The sequence below is a fragment of the Salvelinus alpinus genome, chromosome 5, assembly GCF_045679555.1.
Source record: "Salvelinus alpinus chromosome 5, SLU_Salpinus.1, whole genome shotgun sequence".
Taxonomy (NCBI): Eukaryota; Metazoa; Chordata; class Actinopteri; order Salmoniformes; family Salmonidae; genus Salvelinus; species Salvelinus alpinus.
Window position 1 is genome coordinate 28,160,585 of NC_092090.1, and position 7,450 is coordinate 28,168,034.

Consider the following 7,450-nt stretch of genomic DNA (forward strand, 5'->3'; position numbering starts at 1 on the left):
TCTGAATGGCACACACACATAGTCCATGCCTCAATTATCTCAAGGCTTAAAAAATATTTTTTTACCTGTCTCCTCCCCATCATTTACTCTGATTGAAGTTGATTTAACAAGTGACACAAGGGATCATAGCTTTCACCTGGATTCATCTGGTCAATCTATGTCATAAAGTTTTGTCCACTCAGTGTATATATTGTATATACAGTTGAGGTCAGAAGTTTACATACACCTTAGCCAAATACATTTAAACTCAGTTTAGTAAACTCAATCCGAGTAAAAATTCCCTGTCTTAGGTCAGTTAGGATCACCAATTTATTTTAAGAATGTGAAATGTCAGAATAATAGTAGAGAGAATGATTTATTTCAGCTTTTCAATCAATTCAATCAATTTTATTTTATATAGCCCTTCGTACATCAGCTAATATCTCGAAGTGCTGTACAGACACCCAGCCTAAAACCCCAAACAGCTAGTAATGCAGGTGTAGAAGCACGGTGGCTAGGAAAAACTCCCTAGAAAGGCCAAAACCTAGGAAGAAACCTAGAGAGGAACCAGGCTATGAGGGGTGGCCAGTCCTCTTCTGGCTGTGCCGGGTGGAGATTATAACAGAACTATGCCAAGATGTTCAAAAATGTTCATAAGTGACAAGCATGGTCAAATAATAATCATGAATAATTTTCAGTTGGCTTTTCATAGCCGATCATCAAGAGTTGAAAAACAACAGGTCTGGGACAGGTGGCGGTTCCATAACCGCAGGCAGAACAGCTGAAACTGGAATAGCAGCAAGGCCAGGCGGACTGGGGACAGCAAGGAGTCACCACGGGCGGCAGTCCCGACGCATGGTCCTAGGGCCCAGGTCCTCCGAGAGAAAGAAAGAGAGAAGGAGAAAATTAGAGAGAGACAAGATTTTCAAAATTTCCATAAATGACAAGCATGGTCAAATAATAATCAGGAATAAATCTCAGTTGGCTTTTCATAGCCGATCATTAAGAGTTGAAAACAGCAGGTCTGGGACAGGTAGGGGTTCCATGACCGCAGGCAGAACAGTTGAAACTGGAATAGCAGCAAGGCCAGGCGGACTGGGGACAGCAAGGAGTCACCACGGCCGGTAGTCCCGACGTATGGTCCTAGGGCTCAGGTCCTCCGAGAGAAAGAAAGAGAGAAGGAGAAAATTAGAGAGAGCCAAGATTTTCAAAATGTTCATAAATGACAAGCATGGTCAAATAATAATCAGGAATAAATCTCAGTTGGCTTTTCATAGCCGATCATTAAGAGTTGAAAACAGCAGGTCTGGGACAGGTAGGGGTTCCGTAACCACAGGCAGAACAGTTGAAACTGGAATAGCAGCAAGGCCAGGCGGACTGGGGACAGCAAGGTGTCATCATGCCCGGTAGTCCTGACGTATGGTCCTAGGGCTCAGGTTCTCAGAGAGAAAGAGAGAACGAGAGAATTAGAGAGAGCATACTTAAATTCACACAGGACACTGGATAAGACAGGAGAAGTACTCCAGGTAACCAACTGACCCTAGCCCCCCGACACAAACTACTGCAGCATAAATACTGGAGGCTGAGACAGGAGCGGTCAGGAGACACTGTGGCCCCATCCGAAGAAACCCCCGGACAGGGCCAAATAGGAAGGATATAACCCCACCCACTTTGCCAAAGCACAGCCCCCGCACCACTAGAGGGAAATCCTCAACCACCAACTTACAATCCTGAGACAAGGCCGAGTATAGCCCACAAAGGTCTCCACCACAGCACAAACCAAGGGGGGGCGCCAACCCAGACAGGAAGATCACGTCAGTAACTCAACCCACTCAAGTGACGCACCCCTCCTAGGGACGGCATGAAAGAGCACCAGCAAGCCAGTGACTCAGCCCCTGTAACAGGGTTAGAGGCAGAGAATCCCAGTGGAGAGAGGGGAACCGGCCTGGCAGAGACAGCAAGGGCGGTTCGTTGCTCCAGAGCCTTTCCGTTCACCTTCACACTCCTGGGCCAGGCTACACTCAATCATATGACCTACTGAAGAGATAAGTCTTCAGTAAAGACTTAAAGGTTGAGACCGAGTCTGCGTCTCTCACATGGGTAGGCAGACTGTTCCATAAAAATGGAGATCTATAGGAGAAAGCCCTGCCTCCCGCTGTTTGCTTAGAAATTCTAGGGACAATTAGGAGGCCTGCGTCTTGTGACCGTAGCGTACGTATTGGTATGTACGGCAGGACCAACTCGGAAAGATAGGTAGGAGCAAGCCCATGTAACGCTTTATAGGTTAACAGTAAAACCTTGAAATCAGCCCTTGCCTTAACAGGAAGCCAGTGTAGGGAAGCTAGCACTGGAGTAATATGATCAAATTTCTTGGTTCTAGTCAGGATTCTAGCAGCCGTATTTAGCACTAACTGAAGTTTATTTAGTGCTTTATCCGGGTAGCCGGAAAGTAGAGCATTGCAGTAGTCTAACCTAGAAGTAACAAATGCATGGATTAATTTTTCTGCATCATTTTTGGACAGAAAATTTCTGATTTTTGCAATGTTACGTAGATAGAAAAAAGCTGTCCTTGAAACAGTCTTGATATGTTCGTCAAAAGAGAGATCAGGGTCAAGAGTAACGCCGAGGTCCTTCACAGTTTTATTTGAGACGACTTTACAACCATCAAGATGAATTGTCAGATTTAACAGAAGATCACTTTGTTTCTTGGGACCTAGAACAAGCATCTCTGTTTTGTCCGAGTTTAAAAGTAGAAAGTTTTCAGCCATCCACTTCCTTATGTCTGAAACACAGGCTTCTAGCGAGGGCAATTTTGGGGCTTCACCATGTTTCATTGAAATGTACAGCTGTGTGTCATCCGCATAGCAGTGAAAGTTAACATTATGTTTTCGAATAACATCCCCAAGAGGTAAAATATATAGTGAAAACAATAGTGGTCCTAAAACGGAACCTTGAGGAACACCGAAATGTACAGTTGATTTGTCAGAGGACAGACCATTCACAGAGACAAACTGATATCTTTCCGACAGGTAAGATCTAAACCAGGCCAGAACTTGTCCGTGTAGACCAATTTGGGTTTCCAGTCTCTCCAAAAGAATGTGGTGATCGATGGTGTCAAAGGCAGCACTAAGGTCTAGTAGCACGAGGACAGATGCAGAGCCTCGGTCTGACGCCATTAAAAGGTCATTTACCACCTTCACAAGTGCAGTCTCAGTGCTATGATGGGGTCTAAAACCAGACTGAAGCATTTCGTATACATTATTTGTCTTCAGAAAGGCAGTGAGTTGCTGCGCAACAGCTTTTTCTAAAATCTTTGAGAGGAATGGAAGATTCGATATAGGCCGATAGTTTTTTATATTTTCCGGGTCAAGGTTTGGCTTTTTCAAGAGAGGCTTTATCACTGCCACTTTTAGTGAGTTTGGTACACATCCGGTGGATAGAGAGCTGTTTATTATGTTCAACATAGGAGGGCCAAGCACAGGAAGCAGCTCCTTCAGCAGTTTAGTAGGAATAGGATCCAGTATGCAGCTTGAAGGTTTAGAGGCCATGATTATTTTCATCATTGTGTCAAGAGATATAGTACTAAAACACTTAAGTGTCTCTCCCGATCCCAGGCCCTCGCAGAGCTGTGCAGATCCAGGACAGCTAAGCCCTGGAGGAATACGCAGATTCAAAGAGGAGTCCGTAATTTGCTTTCTAATGGTCATGATCTTTTCCTCAAAGAAGTTCATGAATTTATTACTGCTGAAGTGAAAGCCATCCTCTCTTGGGGAATGCTGCTTTTTAGTTAGTTTCGCAACAGTATCAAAAAGAAATTTTGGATTGTTCTTATTTTCCTCGATTAAGTTGGAAAAGTAGGATGAGCGAGCAGCAGTGAGGGCTCTTCGGTACTGCACGGTACTGTCTTTCCAAGCTAGTCGGAAGACTTCCAGTTTGGTGTGGCGCCATTTCCGTTCCAATTTCCTGGAAGCTTGCTTCAAAGCTCGGGTATTTTTATGTATACCAGGGAGCTAGTTTCTTATGACAAATGTTTTTCGTTTTTAGGGGTGCAACTGCATCTAGGGTATTGCGCAAGGTTAAATTGAGTTCCTCAGTTAGGTGGTTAACTGATTTTTGTCCTCTGACGTCCTTGGGTAGGCAGAAGGAGTCTGGAAGGGCATCAAGGAATTTTTGTGTTGTCTGAGAATTTATAGCACGACTTTTGATGCTCCTTGGTTGGGGTCTGAGCAGATTATTTGTTGCGATTGCAAACGTAATAAAATGGTGGTCCGATAGTCCAGGATTATGTGGAAAAACATTAAGATCTACAACATTTATTCCATGGGACAAAACTAGGTCCAGAGTATGACTGTGGCAGTGAGTAGGTCCAGAGACATGTTGGACAAAACCCACTGAGTCGATAATGGCTCCGAAAGACTTTTGGAGTGGGTCTGTGGACTTCTCCATGTGAATATTAAAATTAAAAAATTAGAATATGATCTGCTATGACTACAAGGTCTGATAGGAATTCAGGAAACTCAGAGAGGAACGCTGTATATGGCCCAGGAGGCCTGTAAACAGTAGCTATAAAAAGTGATTGAGTAGGCTGCATAGATTTCATGACTAGAAGCTCAAAAGACGAAAACGCCATTTTTTTTTTTGTAAATTGAAATTTGCTATCGTAAATGTTAGCAACACCTCCGCCTTTGCGGGATGCACGGGGGATATGGTCACTAGTGTAACCAGGAGGTGAGGCCTCATTTAACACAGTAAATTCATCAGGCTTAAGCCATGTTTCAGTCAGGCCAATCACATCAAGATTATGATCAGTGATTAGTTCATTGACTATGACTGCCTTTGAAGTGAGGGATCTAACATTAAGTAACCCTATTTTGAGATGTGAGGTATCACGATCTCTTTCAATGATGGCAGGAATGGAGGAGGTCTTTATCCTAATAAGATTGCTAAGGCGAACACCGCCATGTTTAGTTTTGCCCAACCTAGGTCGAGGCACAGACACAGTCTCAATGGGTATGGCTGAGCTGACTACACTGACTGTGCTATTGGCAGACTCCACTAAGCTGGCAGGTTGGCTAACAGCCTGCTGCCTGGCCTGCACCCTATTTCATTGTGGGGCTAGAGGAGTTAGAGCCCTGTCTATGTTGGTAGATAAGATGAGAGCACCCCTCCAGCTAGGATGGAGTCCGTCACTCCTCAGCAGGTCAGGCTTGGTCCTGTTTGTGGGTGAGTCCCAGAAAGAGGGCCAATTATCTACAAATTCTATCTTTTGGGAGGGGCAGAAAACAGTTTTCAACCAGCGATTGAGTGCTGAGACTCTGCTGTAGAGCTCGTCACTCCCCCTAACTGGGAGGGGGCCAGAGACAATTACTCGATGCCGACACATCTTTCTAGCTGATTTACACGCTGAAGCTATGTTGCACTTGGTGACCTCTGACTGTTTCATCCTAACATCGTTGGTGCCGACGTGGATAACAATATCTCTATACTCTCTACACTCGCCAGATTTAGCTTTAGCCAGCACCATCTTTAGATTAGCCTTAACGTCGGTAGCCCTGCCCCCTGGTAAACAGTGTATGATCGCTGGGTGATTCGCTTTAAGTCTAATACTGCGGGTAATGGAGTCGCCAATGACTAGGGTTTTCAATTTGTCAGAGCTAATGGTGGGAGCCTTCGGCGTCTCAGACCCCGTAACGGGAGGAGTAGAGACAAGAGAAGACTCAGACTCAGACTCCGACTCGCTACATAATGGGGAGAACCGGTTGAAAGTTTCTGTCGGCTGAATGAGCGACACCGGTTGAGCATTCCAACAGCATTTCCCTCCAGAAGCCATGAGAAAGTTGTCCGGCTGCGGGGACTGTGCGGGGGGATTTATACTAACGTTACTATCTGTACTTACTGGTGGCACAGACGCTGTTTCTTCCTTTCCTACACTGAAATTACCCTTGCCTAACGATTGCGTCTGAAGCTGGGCTTGTAGCACAGCTATTCTCGCCGTAAGGCGATCGTTCTCCTGTATATTATGAGTACAGCGACTGCAATTAGAAGACATCATGTTAATGTTACTACTTAGCTTCGGCTGTTGAAGGTGTTGACGAACCATGTCCAGATAAAGCGTCCGGAGTGAAAAAGTTGAATGAGGGAAAAAAGTTGCGATGGAAAAAAACTAAAAATATAAACGGTAATTAAAAACAAAAACAAAACAAAAAAACGTAAAGTTGTCAGCTAGCAAAGTAAAGTTGGCAGCAAAACGCACAGCAACAAAACGCACAGCAACACGTCTGCAGATTCAACAGGCTGCACAGTACTTTCTTTTTTATTTCTTTCATCACATTCCCAGTGGGTCAGAAGTTTACATACATTAGTATTTGGTAGCATTGCCTTTAAATTGTTTAACTTGGGTCAAACGTTTCGGGTAGCCTTCCACAAGCTTCCCACAATAAGTTGGGTGAATTTTGGCCCATTCCTCCTGACAGAGCTGGTGTAACTGAGTCAGGTTTGTATGCCTCCTTCCTCGCACACACTTTTTCACAACTTTTCTATAGGATTGAGGTCAGGGCTTTGTGATGGCCACTCCAATACCTTGACTTTGTTGTCCTTAAGCCATTTTGCCACAACTAATTTTCCATCCTCATGATGCCATCTATTTTGTGAAGTGCACCAGTCCCTCCTGCAGCAAAGCACCCCCACAACATGATGCTGCCACCCCCGTGCTTCACGGTTGCAATGGTGTTCTTCGGCTTGCAAGCCTCCCCCTTTTCCTCCAAACATAACGATGGTCATTATGGCCAAACAGTTCTATTCTATTCTTTCTCTAAAAAGTACAATCTTTCAAGGTCCTGGAGTGGCCTAGCCAGTCTCCAGATCTCAACCCCATAGAACATCTTTGGAGGGAGTTGAAAGTCTGTGTTGCCCAGCAACAGCCCCAAAACATCACTGCTCTAGAGGAGATCTGCATGGAGGAATGGGCCAAAATACCAGCAACAGTGTGTGAAAACCTTGTGAAGACTTACAGAAAACGTTTGACCTCTGTCATTGCCAACAAAGGGTATATAACAAAGTATTGAGATAAACTTTTGTTATTGACCAAATACTTATTTTCCACCATAATTTGCAAATAAATTCATTAAAAATCCTACAATGTGATTTTCTGGATTTTTTTTTCTCATTTTGTCTGTCATGGTTGAAGTGTACCTATGATGAAAATTACAGGCCTCTCTCATCTTTTTAAGTGGGAGAACTTTCACAATTGGTGGCTGACTAAATACTTTTTTGCCCCACTGTACATCCACAGGTGCACCTCCAATTGACTCAAATGATGTCAATTAGCCTATCAGAAGCTTCTAAAGCCATGAAATCATTTTCTGGAATTTTCCAAGCTGTTTATAGGCACAGTCAACTTAGTGTATGTAAACTTCTGACCCACTGGAATTGTGATACAGTGAATTATAAGTGAAATAATCTGTCCGTAAAC

General features: G+C 44.2%; 1 long non-coding RNA gene across 1 annotated transcript; it reads right to left on the reverse strand.

Annotated features, from left to right (window-relative positions):
- Positions 1-358: 358 nt before the first annotated feature.
- On the reverse strand, positions 359-6,671 carry LOC139575835 (uncharacterized). Its single transcript, XR_011675020.1, has 2 exons — positions 1,706-6,671; positions 359-1,418 (listed from the first exon to the last, which is right to left on the reverse strand). It is a non-coding gene; the product is annotated as an uncharacterized lncRNA (long non-coding RNA).
- Between the last annotated feature and the right edge of the window lie 779 nt (positions 6,672-7,450).